Raw genomic sequence first — 19597 nt, 5'->3', positions numbered from 1 at the left:
CTATCAACCAATCAGAATTAAGGGATAACTTTTCAGGAAATGTCTGTTTTAGGCTTACATTCAGAGTCAGGTGCTTCTACACCCTTGTTAATCAGCACTCATCCCATACTGATTTTAAGAATAAATTATGGGTAGGGTTCGGTTTAGGGGTAGGGATTGGGTTAAATACACATTTTTATTTATATGTCATGTTGATCCGAGAACATGTCTTATTTGGCAAAATCAGAGCGACCATATTCTTACTGCATCTTAAGCATTCCAGTACATGGCCTTTTAAGAGTCTTCCTTTTTCTTGTCATCTACTAAATTACTCATGCAAAGTCTATTAAAGTCTATTAAAGAGTCAGTCACATTTGAATATCTTGTGGTTCAGTGCCACATCTACTGCATATCAGAGACCCAGTCATTACATCCTGTGTACTATGTATATTATATAGCTAGTATGTAATGCACATTGTCACGATAGGTATTGGGGAAAAACACAAAGAGAGGGTAGATCCAAATGCAGGTAAGGGTTTTATTTAAACAGAGGGGTAAATACAAAATAAACAGTCATGAGAGACAAATCAAACAAAAAGGGAACCGGATGAAACGGGGAACTCGGAAGAACGGAAAGGTAGAGGAAGTCTGGTGGAACGAGAGAATGAGACACATGGGGTAAGACAAAGCAAGACTGATGGACCTGAAACACAATGACATCAGACAAGGACTCCGTGACATAGACTAAGACAGACTGGGTATTTATACACAGAAGGATAATTGGGAAACAGGAGACAGGTGGGGTGAACAATCAATCAGGTAACAAGGAGGAAGGTGACCATATAAGGGAACAGGAAGTGATCTGGGACAGGCACCGTGAGAAGGAGGACATCTAGTGGAACCCCGGGGAACAACAACCCAGACACTGTGACAGTACCCCCCCTCTACGGAGCGGCTACCAGACGCTTAAAGACAAAACATGACACAGAGACCAGGAGGGAGGCGGACAGGTGGAGGCTCAGGGGGAGGGACGGAGGGCCAGAAAAGGAACACATGGGGGACAAACACCAGAAATGATACATAAAACCGGGAGATCAGGAGGGAGGAGGACCGGAGGAGGTACAGGGGGAGGGACGGAGGGCCAGACTAAACTAAAGAGAACAGACAGAAACAGAACTCAAAAAACACAAAACATAAGTCCATGAAGGACATGTTGAGGCGTCCACTAGGACGGAGCAGATGACCACCACAGCCGTGTGGTCAAGGCCAGAGCCCTCCAGGGCGGAGCGGAAGACCACCACGTCTCTGTGGTCGAGGCCGGAGTCCACCAGGTCGGAGCAGAAGACCCCCACGTCCTCATGGTCATCACCAGAGTCCCCCAGGGTGGACAGCATCGGGCACCGCCTCGGGAACAGCATCGGGCACCGCCTCGGGAACTGCATCGGGCTCCGCCTCGGGAACTGCATCGGGCTCCGCCTCGGGAACTGCATCGGGCTCCGCCTCGGGAACTGCATCGGGCTCCGCCTCGGGAACGACCTCGGCCTCGGGAACAGCATCGGGCACCGCCTCGGGAACTGCATCGGGCTCCGCCTCGGGAACTGCATCGGCTCCGCCTCGGGAACTGCATCGGGCACCGCCTCGGGAACTGCATCGGGCACCGCCTCGGGAACTGCATCGGGCTCCGCATCGGGCTTCGCCTCGGGAACTGCATCGGGCACCGCCTCGGGAACAGCATCGGGCACCGCCTCGGGAACAGCATCGGGCACCGCCTCGGGAACTGCATCGGGCACCGCCTCGGGAACTGCATCGGGCACCGCCTCGGGAACTGCATCGGGCTCCGCCTCGGGAACTGCATCGGGCTCCGCCTCGGGAACTGCATCGGGCTCCGCCTCGGGAACTGCATCGGGCTCTGCCTCGGGAACTGCATCGGGCTCCGCCTCGGGAACTGCATCGGGCACCGCCTCGGAAACAGCATCGGGCACCGCCTCGGGAACTGCATCGGGCTCCGCCTCGGGAACAGCATCGGGCTCCGCCTCGGGAACAGCATCGGGCTCCGCCTCGGGCACCGCCTCGGGAACTGCATCGGGCACCGCCTCGGGAACTGCATCGGGCACCGCCTCGGGAACTGCATCGAGCACCGCCTCGGGAACTGCATCGGGCTCCGCCTCGGGAACTGCATCGGGCTCCGCCTCGGGAACTGCATCGGGCTCCGCCTCGGGAACTGCATCGGGAACTGCATCAGGCTTCGCCTCGGGAACTGCATCGGGAACTGCATCGGGCTCCGCCTCGGGAACTGCCTCGGCCTCGGCCTCGGGAACAGCATCGGGCACCGCCTCGGGAACTGCATCGGGCTCCGCCTCGGGAACAGCATCGGGCTCCGCCTCGGGAACTGCATCGAGCACCGCCTCGGGAACAGCATCGAGCACCGCCTCGGAAACAGCATCGGGCACCGCCTCGGAAACAGCATCGGGCACCGCCTCGGAAACAGCATCGGGAACTGCATCGGGCACCGCATCGGGAACTGCATCGGGCACCGCCTCGGGAACTGCATCGGGCTCCGCCTCGGGAACTGCATCGGGCTCCGCCTCGGGAACTGCATCGGGCTCCGCCTCGGGAACTGCATCGGGCTCCGCCTCGGGAACTGCATCGGGCACCGCCTCGGGAACTGCATCGGGCACCGCCTCGGGAACTGCATCGGGCACCGCCTCGGGAACTGCATCGGGCACCGCCTCGGGAACTGCATCGGGAACTGCATCGGGCACCGCCTCGGGAACTGCATCGGGCACCGCCTCGGGAACTGCATCGGGCACCGCCTCGGAAACAGCATCGGGCACCGCCTCGGGAACTGCATCGGGCACCGCCTCGGAAACAGCATCGGGCACCGCCTCGGGCACCGCCTCGGGAACTGCATCGGGCACCGCCTCGGAAACAGCATCGGGCCACCGCCTCGGGAACTGCATCGGGCACCGCCTCGGGAACTGCATCGGGCTCCGCCTCGGGAACTGCATCGGGCACCGCCTCGGGAACAGCCTCGGGCACCGCCTCGGGAACTGCCTCGGGCTCCGCCTCGGGAACAGCAGCTGCCTGTCTCCTCCTCCGCCCTCTACGATGGGGAGTCGGTGGCGTTGAGTCGGCCATCTTGTGCTGTGATGCTGGGCTGGCGGCCATCTTGGGCTGTGACGCTAGGTTGGCGGCCATCTTGTGCTGTGGGGCTGAGCTGGCAGCCTTGTCTGGACACTCTGGTGTGGTTGTTGCATCCCACTGGGCACGATGGTGCAGGTAATTGGTAAACCCCCAAAAGTCCAGTATCTCTAACCCCTTCATCTCCCATGAAGGTAAAGGATCATCCAGGCAATTATTAAATAAATCCTTTAGTGCTGCATCATTGTAACCTAGCCCGACTGCCATAGTCCAAAACAATTGCGCCAGGCCACCCACCTCACTTCCCTCTTGATGAAGGGTGATTAAGTTCTGGTATCTCCCCCTCCGTTCCTCCATGGTGGCTGGGGAACCGATTCGAAATCCCACACCGCTGGATCTAGGCATGACGGAGTCCTTCTGTCACGATAGGTATTGGGGAAAAACACAAAGAGAGGGTAGATCCAAATGCAGGTAAGGGTTTTATTTAAACAGAGGGGTAAATACAAAATAAACAGTCATGAGAGACAAATCAAACAAAAAGGGAACCGGATGAAACGGGGAACTCGGAAGAACGGAAAGGTAGAGGAAGTCTGGTGGAACGAGAGAATGAGACACATGGGGTAAGACAAAGCAAGACTGATGGACCTGAAACACAATGACATCAGACAAGGACTCCGTGACATAGACTAAGACAGACTGGGTATTTATACACAGAAGGATAATTGGGAAACAGGAGACAGGTGGGGTGAACAATCAATCAGGTAACAAGGAGGAAGGTGACCATATAAGGGAACAGGAAGTGATCTGGGACAGGCACCGTGAGAAGGAGGACATCTAGTGGAACCCCGGGGAACAACAACCCAGACACTGTGACACACATACTTTGTATGAAATGTGTTAATATATGCAGGTACATTTATTTTATTCATTCTCTGTTAGTTTTGTGGCGCTTTTTAATGTTACTATTAATATTTCACCCCTTTAGTTCCTTTCGTAGTTTGGTCATATGTCATGTGTGTGCTGTTTGCAGGTGAGAAGCAGCCTCCTCTTTTTTATGCGCTTTAGCATCTGCAGGAAACAGTAAATGTGTCACCACTGATGGCAGCTGCTGTGTGGCCGGAAATGACATCCACAGTTAATTCACAGCTTGAGCACAGATTGTCTGGAGAACAGAGTCCTCAGCTGACAGATGGCAGGGGTGAAGAGGGAAAATAGCTCCAGATGAGGTTTAACAACAGTACAGTAGGAATTGATTGGTTACTTCTGTTCACCACTTGATGGCAGCACTTGCACATTTAAACTGGTGACTTTAAGCTGCTGGAAGAAACACTGACGTGCAGCGCTGAAATGTGGCATAAATTAACCTTATGGGTCGCGTGAGTTATGTAAAGACCCTGACAAGACCCTGACAATCGTTAGAAAGCCGTTAGCTATAATAGATCCATTTGTTGCATGAGATGCTCTTTCGATTTACACTGTTTTATACAAGGTTTCTAGAACAGGTATTTTTTTATTTTTTTTAGATGCTATGGCCCCCGAATACGATCATCCTGGTGTGAGGGCCCAGAGTCCTACAATTTTAAAGGCAACTATATATTTTTATTTACAAAGACATAACTAATAGACCAAAAGGGTGTCACTGAGGCGGTATTCAAAAGGTACTGATATGTAGGCCTACACTTTAGGGTACCTTTTGTACATTTAAGGTACTAATATGCACCCTTTAGGGGGTAAATAAGGAACAAAGGTGTACCTTTTGAAAAAGATAGCGTGAAAGATACCTTTTGAAAAGACAGCTACTGTACCTTTTTTTTGAGAGTTTTTTTTTTGTCAAAAACGAATATCGTAAACATGTAAAATATTATTTGGGGAAAAATTAAGCTTGTGTTTTGTTGCATTATTACTTTTGTCTACTCATACTGTACAATAAGATGTATTATTAATAATTTAAATTAATTATTGGAATCTTTTTGCATCTTTTTTTATTCTAATTCTTTATTTATCTGTTAGTTAATTGGAACTTATTTTTATCATTTATTTTTACATATTTGCCCTGTTTTTCTCTAAACTTTTTCACAGAGCCCCTTTAGCACACATTCAGCTTCTGTTGACTTTTCCATCTTTTTCAGATCTTTTAAATATGAACCAATTCTTCTAGTTCCCCCGTTCTCAGATGACAGTTGAAATAGCCACACATCAGTCATCCAAACTATCCTGCTCTCCTCGCAGTCTTGTATGCTTCTGCTCAGTGCTAATTACGCTTCCCATTCTGCAGACAACTAACAGCCTTTATCCAAGAACGAACTTAGCACAGCTATTAAGGACCATGATGAAACATTGGTGTGAATTTAACAGCTGGCTAAGATTGGCCAGATGGGACGTCCTGCACTATAAAACAAGTAAATCATTCTCATTCACCTTAGCAGGCAGAGAGAGACGCTCAGGTCACGGATGTGAGTTCCTTAAGGTTTACTGTACGCCAGAATACTTCTGAAGACTTCTTAAAGGAGAAAAACAAGCACTCCGAGCCATTCAGACAGATGGAGAGAGTGGTGTGAGATGGACTTGGTGGTTAAAATTCACAAGTGTGCCGAATCTGAGAAGGAGGTGCTTGTTGAATGGATGATAACAGAATGAACAAGTGATCGGGTGAGTTCTCCAGTACCACAGAAGAAGAAGCCTGTATTCTACTACTCATCCCAGCGCGTTCATTTATTCACGCCATCATTTATTCATCTTTCCTCTTCTACCCTGATAATTCATTTTCAAAGTGAATTTCTAAGTCCCTCAGCGAGAGACAGGTACATGATGTTCTTTCTCCAAGAAAGTCCTCTCGTCACTCAACACAAAATAAGACCTTTGTACGTCAGCGTTGTGTATTTTTAGTACTTTGTCGGCTGTTTTACACACAGTTGGGTCTGCGTTTATGAAAACACTGTGTCTGGGTCTCCAGTGCTCCCTCAGATCGACGTGAGAGAGTGACAGTAATGGAGCGAGAGGAGAAGAAGGATCTGCCTTTTTTAAGCAGTGTCACACACGATCTTTTCGGCTCTACCTTGGCTCATTGCTTGTCTCACTTCTGCGGCACGTTGCCATGGGAACACAGCTGCAGCACTCGAGTCGTGAGTCGGGGAGGCTGGGGGATGCTATTTAGTAAACACATTCGCGTTTCTTCATTGGATTTAGCAAGTTGGAAGGGAAAAGGTGGCTTACAGAACCTACAGTCATAGCTTTGCCAATAGTGTGAGAAATGTGTTGTTTTGTGTTAGAGGCTTGAAATGTTCTCATCTTGGAGGGGTTTACAAGTCAGCTCTCTGGAGGAGTGCTCGAGAACTCACTCTATCACTTTTTCTGGTTATCTAATGTGTTAAACATGTTTAACATGTTCAGATTTCTTACTCAGACTCAATGCCAGGAAACCTATATTGATGGGACAGGTCACTTACAAATCATTTAGCTACTCACCTTTATGTTGGTCCAAACTTTTGTGATTTTTTTTTTTGTGAAACTCAAAAGATGATTTTATTTTGGTAAAATGTCTAATTTGTTTTAGTTTTTTGCACCGTATGGACATTATCTGTTCAGTCATTCTTCTAAATATCTTCTTTTGTGCTTTGCAAAAGTAACTCACACAGGTCGGGAACAATGAGTAAGTAATTGATGACAGAAACCAAATTAGTTTTCCAATCCCTGTTAAAAAAAAAAAAAAAAAGAAAAAAAAAAAAGAAAATGATTTTGGAATTTTTTTTTTTTTTTTGAGTGTGGGTGAACTGTCATCTTAAAGGAATAGTTCACCCAAAAATGAAAATGTTGTCATCATTTACTCACCCTCACGTTATTTCAAATCTGTACAAGTTTTTTTTCTTAAGCTGAACATAAAAGAATATATTTTGAAGAATGCTGGGAATCATACAGTTGATGGTCCCCATTGATATATTGTTTTCCTAACTATGGAAGTCAATGGGGACCAACAACATTTTATTTCTTCTTTAGATCTTTTTTTATGTTCATAAGAAAGAAACTCATACAGGTTCATTTTGGGGCAAACTACTGTATTCCTTTAGGCTATGCGTTTAACGAGGCATTTTCTCATTTGTCTTCTTCTCTCGTATACTTCACTCTTGTTTTATAGAGTCTCTGATGGCTTTAACTGTGCTGAATAAGAATGTCATCACTGGCATTAACACATAAAACACATACAGTCACCATACTATGTTGTTCTCCCATTGATTAAGAGTCCAACTCTCAGCAGGCCTGTTACACATTGCACATGGCATAATGTCGATAGTACTATTTTCAAATAGAATATGTCATCAGCCATTTTTGTAGCAGTGATGGACACTGTTAACAGAGAATGCCTGAACTAAGGCTCAGTTATGTTCAAGACATGCAGTCACTGTTGCTTAGTGAGAAAACTCCTGGAAGAGCGTCAGAAGTTAGTTTCTAAGAGTTACGCTTTGTAAATGTATGCAAACTCCTAAAAATATAGGTACTGTGTGATCATTTTAAATGTGATTTCCTTCAGCATGTAAAAAAAAAAAAAAAAAAAAATATATATATATATACATATATATATATATATATATATATATATATATATATATATATATATATATATATATATATATATATATATATATACACACACACACACAGAGATATCCTATTGTGCAGACATCCTAGTGTGTATTGAATGAACTTCAGTATCTGTTTCAGGAGCCTGGAAGCCTTTCCCTTGTGATTTATGAGTACTGGAGAAACCATCCACAAGATTTAAAGATCGGGGCCGTCGCTAGAGGGGTGAAAGCTGGTGACGTTTATAGGGGCGGTGCCCCCAGCGATTTCAACCGACTGCCCGAGACCAGCATAAGAGATGCTCAGGATAGCTGATGGGCAACTGCTGCACGTCATCACGAAAGCTTATCAGTTGCTTGTGTTTTTAAAGGGTTAGTTCATCCAAAAATGAAAATTCTGTCATTAATTACACCCTCATGGCGTAAGGTCCAGAAAGGTAAGAAAAACATCATCAAAGTAGTCCATGTGACATCAGAGGGTCAGTTAGAATTTTTTAAAGCATCGAAAATACATTTTGGTCCAAAAAAAAAAAAAAAAAAAAAAAAAAATTAGGACTTTATTCAGCATTGTCTTCTCTTCCGGGTCTGTTGTGAGCGTGACCATACATACATTTTCAATGGAGGGACAGAAAGCTCTCAGACTAAATCTAAAATATCTTAAACTGTGTTCCGAAGATGTACGTAGGTCTTACGGGTTTGGTGAGTCAATAATGACAGAATTGTTCAGTGAACTAACCCTTTAAGACTTGTCAAGAATTTAAAGCATTCAAACACAAGATGTGAAAGAAATCAACTGAGTACTTGCGTGCCATGCTCGGTGCGCACACAGAGAGCTGTGACTCAGACAGCGGAAAAAAAAAAAAAATAACCGAGTTTTCCTTTGCGTCCTCCTGTGCCTGAACGAACAAATACTCCTCAACACTTTAAACATGCAAGATGCGAAAGAGCCAAGTTCAGCACCCACGTGCTGTGTTCTGTGCACACGTCGCCCACGCAGAGAGCCATGTCTCACAACCCTTGAATGCAACTGAGTTTTGCCTCTTCTTGCGCTTTAACGGACAAATACATCCAAAAGTGTCGAAATACCCTTCTCGGTGAGAATCCTCGAAAAACTGTTGGCTGTGTCTTAAGTGGTTGTGTCTTAAGTGAACAAACAGTTGAGAAAGATATCGGATGTGTATCATAATTGCATTGTCTCTTAAAGTGACTTCACCCTAATTTACTAGCTACTGTCAGTGTCCTTAACGTCAATCCAAGAAAATAAAAGATAGAAAAACATTAACTGCTCTTGATTGAATTACTTTGTCATTTTAATAAGAACTAATCTGTAATTAATTTACACAAGACAATGAAGTCTATTTGATTATTCAGTTTCTGTACCTGAATACCTACCAACATTGTTTACTTTCTGTCTATTTATTTATATGTGCTATTTACATGGGTGCAACCTGCACCAGGACCCCGTAAACCCCATTTACGGCCCGCTTAAGACATCTGTTTTGTAAGTTCCTCAGAAAACCGAGCATTTTGAAAAGCTACCGAAAGGTTCTTCAGAGGCTTTCACCAGTCTGGGGCTTTTAAAAGTAATACATACTAACAAACAAACTCGAATTTATAACCGTAAACATCATTAAGAGCAGCTTGTCCAAGAAAAAACACATTAGGTGAGTGGGTGGATAGTTAGCAGTCTTTGATCCTTTGTAGATAACAGATGGTCTTTTTTAAAATGATGACATCTTCCTCTAACATAACGGGAGGCTGCATATTGCGGTTGAGATCACGCAGGAGTGGCATCATCCCAGAGTGGAGAGGTCTACCCCGATCTTCACTCTCTCACTCCCCCTCCCATTCTCTTTCGGCATCTCTCACCGATCCCACCACAGTGTAGTAAAGCGGATAGGCAGCTAAACAAACAGCGAAATCTTTTCAGTGAAGACCGCGACAGAGGTAAGAAACTTTTATATGTTTATACCACCTAAATCCGCGATAATCGATGCTGGGAATGCCTGGGCGAAATAGATGGAGCACCTCGTTACACAGTAGCGCAGATCAGGCATCGTGGTTGCCCAGACTGCGCATTGCTCTTAGGAGAAGCCACCTGCACGCGCTGCGACTCACGCGCTTTATCCAGAGATCACGGAGTAGTCGTTTTCTGTTCATATGCATGTGGCTAAAAGCATGTGGGTTTTGGAACTCAAAACCGTGATTTTTCTCGTGAATGTTACTTGTGTCGTGAAATCTGAAAGATCATGTATATTCTTGCATAAGCTGTAGTTCACTGGGGGTGGTCTTAATCTATGGGCATGTAATAAACATGGAGAGCGACTGCGGGAGATGCACTTAGGGCGCACCGTTAGTTCGCCGCTGACAGATGTGCGGAGGGGATTTGGTATTAATATACCATGGCGGGGTTTTGTTGGCGAACTGCGTGACACGGTTTCGGCTCACAGCAGCATGCATGTCACCGAAGCCCCAGTATTTCATAACTTTGACATGCTTCGTTTCTTCTCATGTATTATGCATGTAAGAAAGCATTGCGTCTCCACGAACTGTGGTGGAATTACATTCCCAGCTCACAGGGTGTGCGTTTTTGTACGGGTGAGAGAGTGAGAGATGTTAAATAATGATCAGTGTTTCTTTTAATATGCATCGAGAGAAGTAACAGTGTGACACTGGCTTTGATTAGTCTCTATGACAGTACAGTTACAATGTCCAGGATAACCTGTTGGACATTCACATTATAGTAAAATAATATGTTTATTGAATTGAATTCTTGTTCTTTGCTTCTATACATTTTTTCTGTGTAAAATCAATATAAAGAATATAAGACACATTTTAAAAATGCTTTCGATATAACCATATTAATACCACATGAGCAAAAATTCTATTGTGCTGAATTGGCCACTGGTCATTTCAGTTGTGTTGATATTCAGTACTACAGCATAATTGTGAGTGGGATATTGCTTATGAGTTATACTATATAATTTATAATGTAATGTCAAATAACCTATGGTTCAGACAAATACTGAACAATTGGTTATATCAGTATATTTCATTTCTATCAAAGAAAATATGTCAAAGCATCACAATATTGTTCTATAAGCAGTGCACAGCTTATAAGTTGGTCTTGTGTAACATCAGTCGATTCATATCACATTATCTTGATTGGAGTTAAAGATTTAACCGCACACATTCATCAGTAAAACATCTCAATACTGAAAAGAAATGTAGAAATTGCTAATCAATGTCACTAAATGACTTGAAAGTGACAGTGACAGTGCTTATAGCAGACTTCAGCAGGATTACAATCCCGTTGGTTTGCAGAGGTGGGTGCCACTCGATCTCAAACTATCGGTCATTGATGCCCAGAGCAATTAGCTCAGTTCCTCAGCCGCATGAGTGCAGTGTTTGCACAGGCGGCCTAGGGCTCAAACGGCTATGGACACAAAGGTCAAGCCAGGAGGACATTTCAGACAATGTCTACCAGCATGACTCTGTTTTTACATCCCTCAAGCTTCATGGTTTGAGGGTGCACAATCTGGTCTTTAAATGGCCAAATGCGGTAGATGCTGCTTCGTGTATGAGATGAAACCGGCGTAATGAAGGAAATGGGCACTATGGATGATGTTGTTGTTCTTGTGCACTTAATGCATCTTTCTCCTCTCTGCACAGAGAGGCAGTTATTATGATGCCAAGCTCAACTGTCCCTTTGCTCCAAATACATCCCTAAAGACCGGATCCCTGCAGGCTTTCAATGTGCCTTTTAATTAGAGCCTTATAATGATATAAGAGAGACAGAGACTGAGGGAGAAAGTGTGTGTGTTAAGGGGGAGGGGTGTCTTATATCCTGCTTCCCATTAATGAATAATGGCTTTGATTTAGTAATGAAGACTGTGGCTGTGTTGCGTATGATGTCTGAACCGTGATGCTTTTGGGGGGCAGTAGTTGTTTTTAATCACATCAAGTTCAGGCAGCACATTAATTCTGTGTAAAATTAAATATAGTTTAAGTCAAGTCAGTTTTGCTTTGATTCAGTGGTAAATTCTGTTTGGAGAGAAGTGAAGTAGAGAAGTGCTGACGAGTGCTATTTAAAAATCATAAGACTTGTCGTTTTAACAAGCAATATAATCTATGAAACCGAAGAGCTGTGGTGATTAGTTTTAATGGTGAAGGTAGCAGTGAGAGATGATATCCGTGTAACTCTGCATCGGTTAACATTCATCATGATGTTGGAATCCTCCTCACACAACGGACAGACGAACCTGGACTGTGTATTTGTTGGACGTTATCTCGATGGATCTCTCAACATCTCGTTTACATGGATCTAATGTAAAAACTGTACATTTATGGCTTTCAGATTTCTAAAAATCTTTGGAAAAAAATGTTTTGTAGTTATTTATTTATTAATATTACTTAATTTATTTGTATTATTATTGTTTATTAATTCTATTTTTATTTGTATATATTTTTTTTTAAGTCGACCAGGCGGTGGGTTCTGAATTTGCACAGTTGCATTTTGTTTTAAACTACTGTTCCCAGAAGAAAATTTCACAAATCAGTTCTTAACCAAAAAAAAAAAAGAAAAAAAAAAAAAGCATTTATCAAAAAGGTTTTTGTTCTATTGTAACGTCGAGGAAAGAAATAGGATGTCTTTGCCCTTGGCAAGTAAGGAACCTGTTTCATCTAGCCAGTATCTTGCATTTAAGCAAATGTTGTCATAGTAATGAGGCTCTGGGTAATTAATAAATTATTTGGCTTATGTAATAGCAGATTTTTTTAAAAATGTTACACACCATGCTGTGATGAAGTAACTACACAACATTGCATTATATTAGAATGCAAACTAAGCTGATACTTTAGGTATTCTTAGATCTTTATTTTATATAACTACACTTTACCATCACCAACAATTTGGAAACAAATGTAAAAAAATAATATAATACAATAATGCAATATATACACTACCATTTAAAGGATGAGAAGTTTACAAGCACACATTTTTTGGTGAATAGAAAGTTCAAGAATAGAAAAGAATAGCATTTACTTGTCTTTTTTTAACAATCAAATAGTGTTTACTATTCATTTTGATCTGTTTAATGCCCCCTTGCCGAATAAAACAACGTAACAACTCTAAAAATGACACTGTGTGCTTTTCACTTCCACAAATGTATACACTTACTCATTTTGAGAATTCAAATCAATTTATAACCCTGGCATGAAAATGTAAATGCTTGATATTTTCACGTTTTTTGCAACTTGTGCTATCACGATGCTGCTGGCACATGATTTCACCTCTGCAGTTCATTTGGAATCAGTTAAACTGATGTGTTACAACTCAAATCATGTTACAACACTCCCTCTGAAGTAAATTTACTTACACTTTAAGAGACATGGAAGTTCTTAAAGACTCGTGCAGTATCTTCCAGGTATTGTCTAATATGTGTCATTCCATACACACATTAGACCTACACGAATTCACACATGATTTGCATTGATTAGAATGAATTTTCACTTGAGTGTGTGAAAGCAGATTTGTTTCTGTGGGCTGGTACAGTGGACGTGTTGCCCACCCAAACATGCTTATCATCTTGATACGTTTGCCCAGCGATGTCAAGACTCTCCTCTCCAGATGATCTACAGCTTCCTGCCAGTCAGGCTGTCTGAGTGTGTGTTATGATGATGTACTGATTGTAATTGTTGTGTGTGTCTCCTCATTACAGAGTCTCATGATGATGGGTTAATGAGGCTTGCCTGTTTACCTTACTGTCACTTCCTATTGGCTGGCTCAGGGGGCTAATTACACTCTCAGTATTACGGGGGACCCTAAATTACCTTAAGCACTGCTATTACAACACGCATCTGGTAGACTGTGTATGCAGACAGTCTCCAGACATGTTTGTTGAGGCTTTGAATATTCATATATATATACACTAATACATTCACAAATAAAGTATGGAAATGTTTCCAACTTTTCAGTCGTCACCTGAAAGTGCTTCTTTTTTTAATAAGTATTTTTCCTTCAAAAAGTGCACTTCTCCTCAATAAGTTGCATGATTTTTCATGCGCGTACCACAAACAATGTGAGTTATGCATCAGTAGTAATAGTGAATGCTTTAGTAAGCAAAACCAATACTTTGAGTTTGCATGAATAGCATGGAAAACAAACGATGTTACGATGTCCGTCTTTGTACTTTACCAACTCAGAGAAAATGACCTTTCATTCACTCAGAACGACACTTAAAAGTATCTAACAGCAGGAACTTTTGAGAGTAAGCTCTCTGTTCGACATTTAGTCAACAGTTTTACATTATTTTATAACACAGCACTCTGGAATGGCCTACTTGATTGTGATTGGTCAATAAATCTTGGTCAGTGTAGGTTCATATTTACTTTTTGACGGGAATGAAAATGAGGCTATAAGGGATAGAAGTATTGTGCATTCAATGGATTGTACTATTATTTGCCTATAATGACCTTCCAAAAACAAATAAACAAACAAAAACAATCGTTCTGTAGACAAAACCTCCATAAACAGCCTATACAGTACCTATACAGTGTATTTATGCCATTGAAAAGATTGAAAGTCAGTCTTCACAGCCTTGTATTTATCTGTCAAATTCAATATGGTGTATAACCTGACTAATGTCTAATTTGATCAGTAAACTTTCTGTTTGTTATACACATGCACTGCAGGTGCCCGCTGCTTTAAATATTCAAGCTGCTTAACATCATGTGGATTCTGATTGGCTCTCATTGTTTTTCATAATTCCTCTTTGTTGCTATATTTATAGCTGTGCTATTCTCTTTTATTTTATTTTATTTTATTTTATTTTATTTTATTTTATTTGTTTAGTTAACGTTGTACATTAATAAAACAAAGGCTATTTTTCATCCATAGTCCCTGAAATTTTGTATTACAATTCAGTGTTAGGAGAATATCATAATTACATATTACACAAATCATACAACAGTCTATTAATCAAAACAAATAAGGTCAATTAAAAACAATATAGTCAGAATACAAATAATAGGATAGCTAGCAGATATAAAATTCCAGAGTTGACAAATCTGAGTACTAATTAACCAGTTCTTCAGTTGAACCCTTAATAATACATATGTATCTAGATCTCTTATAGTTGTTGGAATAGTGTTCCATTCTCGTGCAGCTTTGACAGAAAAAGCAGACTGACTAAGATTACTTCGTCTAAGTGGTATGATACAGTCTCCTCTTAATGCACCTCTTGTAGAACGATAAGCAGTTTTTATAATACTAACTAACTGACCAAGAGGATTGAATTTAACCTGCTTGCAAACCTTTTTAACTTGAGCTTTAAATGTAAGTGTAGAATCAATCAGTATTGGCAGGTATTTATATTGAGACACTACCTGCAGCCTCACCCCTGACACGTAAACATCCGGCTCTTAAGTAATACTTTTAGATTTAGAAAAGAACATGCATACTGTTTTGGACACAAAAGCAAGCAATTCTCTTTTAGCCATGCCGACACCTTAACCATACAATTCATAAGTTAATTTGCAACTTACCATGTAAGCAAACTATTACCATGTAAATGAATTACAGTATTTTCTGCATACATTTATATATTAATACCAGGACTTGCAAGATGAAAATAATTTATATAAAACAAGATCTCCTTTATCTACGAGAGTTTTAGTACTTTCTATAAAAAAAAGTATTTTGCTCTAAAACCAAACTGCATTTGATGCAAGGAAAATGAACTTCTACTCAAGTAACAGCAAATTTGATCTGCAACTAATTTCTCCATAACCTTAGACACAGTGAGTGAGATAATGATTGGCCTATTATTGCCAATAGAAATGGGATCTCCACTTTTAAAACACTTGGAAATTTACCCTGAAAAAATTGAAAGGTTAATAACTTTAGTAATTGGTTTGATTAGAGTCAAACTAGACTTATTTTAGCATAACAACATCCATATTTGCCTTTTGCTTTAGATGTTTTAAGAGATCTAATTGTTCTCATAACATCAGAATCACTTACAGACCTTATTCTAAAAACTGGACAAACATTAGTATATTCTGGCAGAAAGCATGAGTAATGGTATCTACGGAGTCAATGAAATGATTAAACATTTCTGCCACCTCAGCCAGATTTTTTATCGACTTTGCCTTTACTTTAAGTTCCACAATTTTCCTGTTTTCATTTTGTTGTCCTGTTAATTTTTTAACTGGTTTCAAATAATTCTAGGATTACCTCTTGCTTTTTTTTATCATGGTGAGGAAAAAGTCTGCTCTAGCTTTTCTTAATTACTTTACCACACATTTCCTTAACATAGTAAATCGCTGTCTATCATGACTCAATTTAGTTTTAAGACAGATTTTTAGAGCATGATCCCTTTCTTTCATCAGATTAAAAAAATAATTTATAATTTATAATTAGAATGACTATTAAATCATTATGGTTATAGTAGTTATAATTACTATTGTGCTTTGAGCAGGACTTAATGGAAACCAGCAATACTTTTACTATTTGTTTACTACCAGCCTGCTACTGACTGTGCAGACTCGCTACAGCTTCGCTTGATTTATACAAACACATCAAGAGTCCCAGTTATTGTTTGTGGAGAAAATGACCTATAGGTGGACTTAAGTATTATAATTATCGTAGTAATGTTTATTTGTATTTTATCTACTTGTTGCTAGACTGAATAGTTTATTTTAATGTTTTTTGTTTTTGTTTTTTTGTTTTTTGTACAGAAGTTTTAACATAATACACAGGTAAATTATATAAAAATTATTTCATATCAACATATCTTTTTATTTTGTGCATAGCTGTGTAATTAGAGAAATAATGTACAGCCAGAGTGATCTTGTATCAACCAAAGGGGTTTATTTTGTGATAATGACAGTCTGACGGTACATGATCCCTTACATAATACATGTTTCGGCTAAGATCAGGATTTAGTTTGAGTATTCCATCCCAAGACAGAAAAAAAATGGTCCATCACTCTTTCTCAAACTGACGATCATTGTGGCGATAATGTCCGAAGAGCAGTGTTTTACACCGGCTGCAACATCACCACACAACCCTGATAAGAGAACTAGGGACAGAGAGAGAGGAACAGAGGAGGAGGTTTGGGAATTAACATAGATATCCAAATGTGTCAAATACGCAGATGTGTCAAATGCACATTCAATTTAAGGTCACTGCAATTTGCCCCCTGTTGAAGGATTTGATTAAAATATTTGCAAATATTATGTTGCTGGCTATTTATAAGCCTCTCTTACTATAACAAACAACTTGTATTTTATGCTTGGATGACTATGAGCACTAAAAAATAATTCTGAAGAGACATTAGTGACTTGACCTGAAACTAATTGAATTGTTTTGTTTTATAAGAGCAGTAGGTATCATTTCTTCTTTTGTACACATCTGAAATAGATCATTATTTACCATTTTACATTTAGTGATATAATGCATTTGCAGTAAAGATTGAAGTGAAAACCGATATCCCAATTAACACCTGTGTGCAGCATTTTCATCATGCTTACTGATCTTTCATCACCTAGCTAAGTTGGATTTTGCATCACAATTAGTGCATCAGAATTGTGTTTTTATTTATATCTTACACAAACAGGGTTAGTGTTCAGGCTGTACACACAGAAACTGACTGCGTGCTCATATATGAGAAAGAGAAGGTGGTGAGAGACTTGTGTGTGTGTGTGTGTCTGTGTGTGTGAAGGGGTACCATCTGCCATCTACAGCCCTCTATGCCAGGCCTGTTACCCCCCATCATCCACTAGTGAGTGTGTGAAGCATACAAACCTGGGAGACAGAGAAGCTGAGAAATAGGAGGATTTGTAGCAATAAGTAACCGCGGATGTCTTGGTGATCCTTTCTTCTCTCTTCCCTGCTTCGGTTAGAAGAGCCACTGTTCAGAGAGCAGCTCCAAATCACAGATACTGGTGTTTTTTCTTCTGCCTGTCCCAGTTCAGTGTTTTGGCAAAAACATTTTTCTGAGTCTCTGCCCACATCTCAACTCCCACCCACCCACCCTCTCTCTCTCTCTCCCTCTCTCTCTGTCTCTCTATCACCAGCACCATGTAAGAATCAGTCTCAGTATGCCACACTTTCTGTAGTTTTACTGGTTAATCTGATATGTAGTTGTTCTCTATTACATTTAATGTTGTTAAAGGAAAGAGCAGGACCTCACAGAATCTGCAGGAGCAGATTTCAGCGGGGGTTGATTGTACCAGCTGTGAATAACTTACAACTCAGCCTAGTTGGAAATTAAACGAGCGGCGCTAAGCTAAATATGTGGACATTACACTATTATACTTAGTTAAAACATAATCTCATGGGGTATCTAAATATTCACATAAATATTCGCCTCCAACCATAAGTAACGTCTGGAACCGAATGGCAAGGTGATTGGATTACAGAAATGAGCTCATGTTCTGTGTGAAAGACTTAAGTCCTTCAGACACATACGCTGATGTTGACATTTACACTGGTGTAGCTCTTAAGAGATTGAACATTAAATGAATACATGTCTTCTAGTGGGTCTTGAGCACAAAACCTAAACAACACACGTTCCTTTGTGTCGCCTGATGTTTCTTGTTCATGTAGGGCTTCATTCTCTACAGCGAAAATCTAAATAAATAAATGTCAACTTTTCCAATTTGTTTTGTTGGTATTTTTGATAGCTTTTCTTTATATCCTTATCTTACAGTTAGATAGACTTTCTAAAATAGACTTCTTGATATAAATTATATATATAACTATAGAATTTTTAAACTGTAGGTTTCATGAATTATTTAAATTTGAATGGAATTTCAATACCATTGACTTTCATTGTATGAGCAATAAATAAATATATAAACAACAATGAGACGTTTCTCAAAATACCTTTATATGGAACAACATGGAGAAAATCTTCATTTTTGGGTAAATATCACATTAAGAACTAATGGTGCAATCTAATTAAGTTAACTGAGTTATAACTTTTAGTTTGGTGCAAACTCTGTCTCACTTTAAGTAAGTCCAACCCATACAAGTCTTTTACATCCACCTTCTGAAAACAGACGCTTTCATTGAACTGCAACTGGACATTTCCCGTCTTCAAAATGTAATGATGCTTTAATAAGGTAGAAGCAAGACGCAGAAAAATGAGGACATGTAGCTTCCTGCCCCGCACAGTGGTGTTTTCATTACCTAAATCATAATGATTTCCCTAGCCCTGGATTGGTGCACAGCATGGCCCTGAATAGTTAAGGGACACTTTAATAAACACTGTATGGTGAAGTGAGAATTAATTTTACCACCCATTCACTGCCTGTTTGCATTTTGTTTTGTTTGCAATCTCACTGCAAGATAAAAAAAAAGCAATGGTTGAGCCTGTTGTGTGCTTTCTGGTTTGATTAGATTCTCTCCCATACATATTTATACTGCCTGTGCACTTCAAGGCAGGCTGGAGTAATGTGTTTAGTGTGTTAAATGAGAATGCAAATGGTTTTAACGTTGGTTTTGTTTGAGCTTGATTGTCGCTGAAAATGGTAATGATATTCATGCGCTTTATTTGTAATAATGTGAACAATAACTGAAAACACACCTGGGAAAGTGCTCATTAGAGTAGTCCTCCAGAGAGCAACTTCAAACACGATAACCTTCTAAAGCACATAATCCGTGAAACTGTGAGGATCCCACAGCTCCCACTGGAATTGTTGCTTCTTTTTGGTCTTTCGTTAGTGCAGCGATTCTACAAGAGTGACTTTCGCTATGTGTGTACTTTTTTTCACAGCAGTCCTCTGTAGGAGTTTGAAAAGTTGAGAGTCAAACAGAATCCCGGCTCGCTTCGTTGAGCTGAAGTCAGTAAAGGAAAACTGACACATAGTGCTGCATCTGTGTTAGAAGTTAAGCT

At 41.0% G+C, this 19597-nt stretch overlaps 1 pseudogene; it reads left to right on the top strand.

Annotated features, from left to right (window-relative positions):
* The first annotated feature begins 9379 nt into the window (after window positions 1-9379).
* Window positions 9380-19597, top strand: part of LOC113047184 (protein phosphatase 1 regulatory subunit 29-like) — a 91804-nt pseudogene continuing 81586 nt past the window's right edge.

This window comes from Carassius auratus, chromosome 28 (assembly GCF_003368295.1).
Source record: "Carassius auratus strain Wakin chromosome 28, ASM336829v1, whole genome shotgun sequence".
Classification (NCBI taxonomy): Eukaryota; Metazoa; Chordata; class Actinopteri; order Cypriniformes; family Cyprinidae; genus Carassius; species Carassius auratus.
This window is presented reverse-complemented; position numbering and strand designations above follow the sequence as displayed.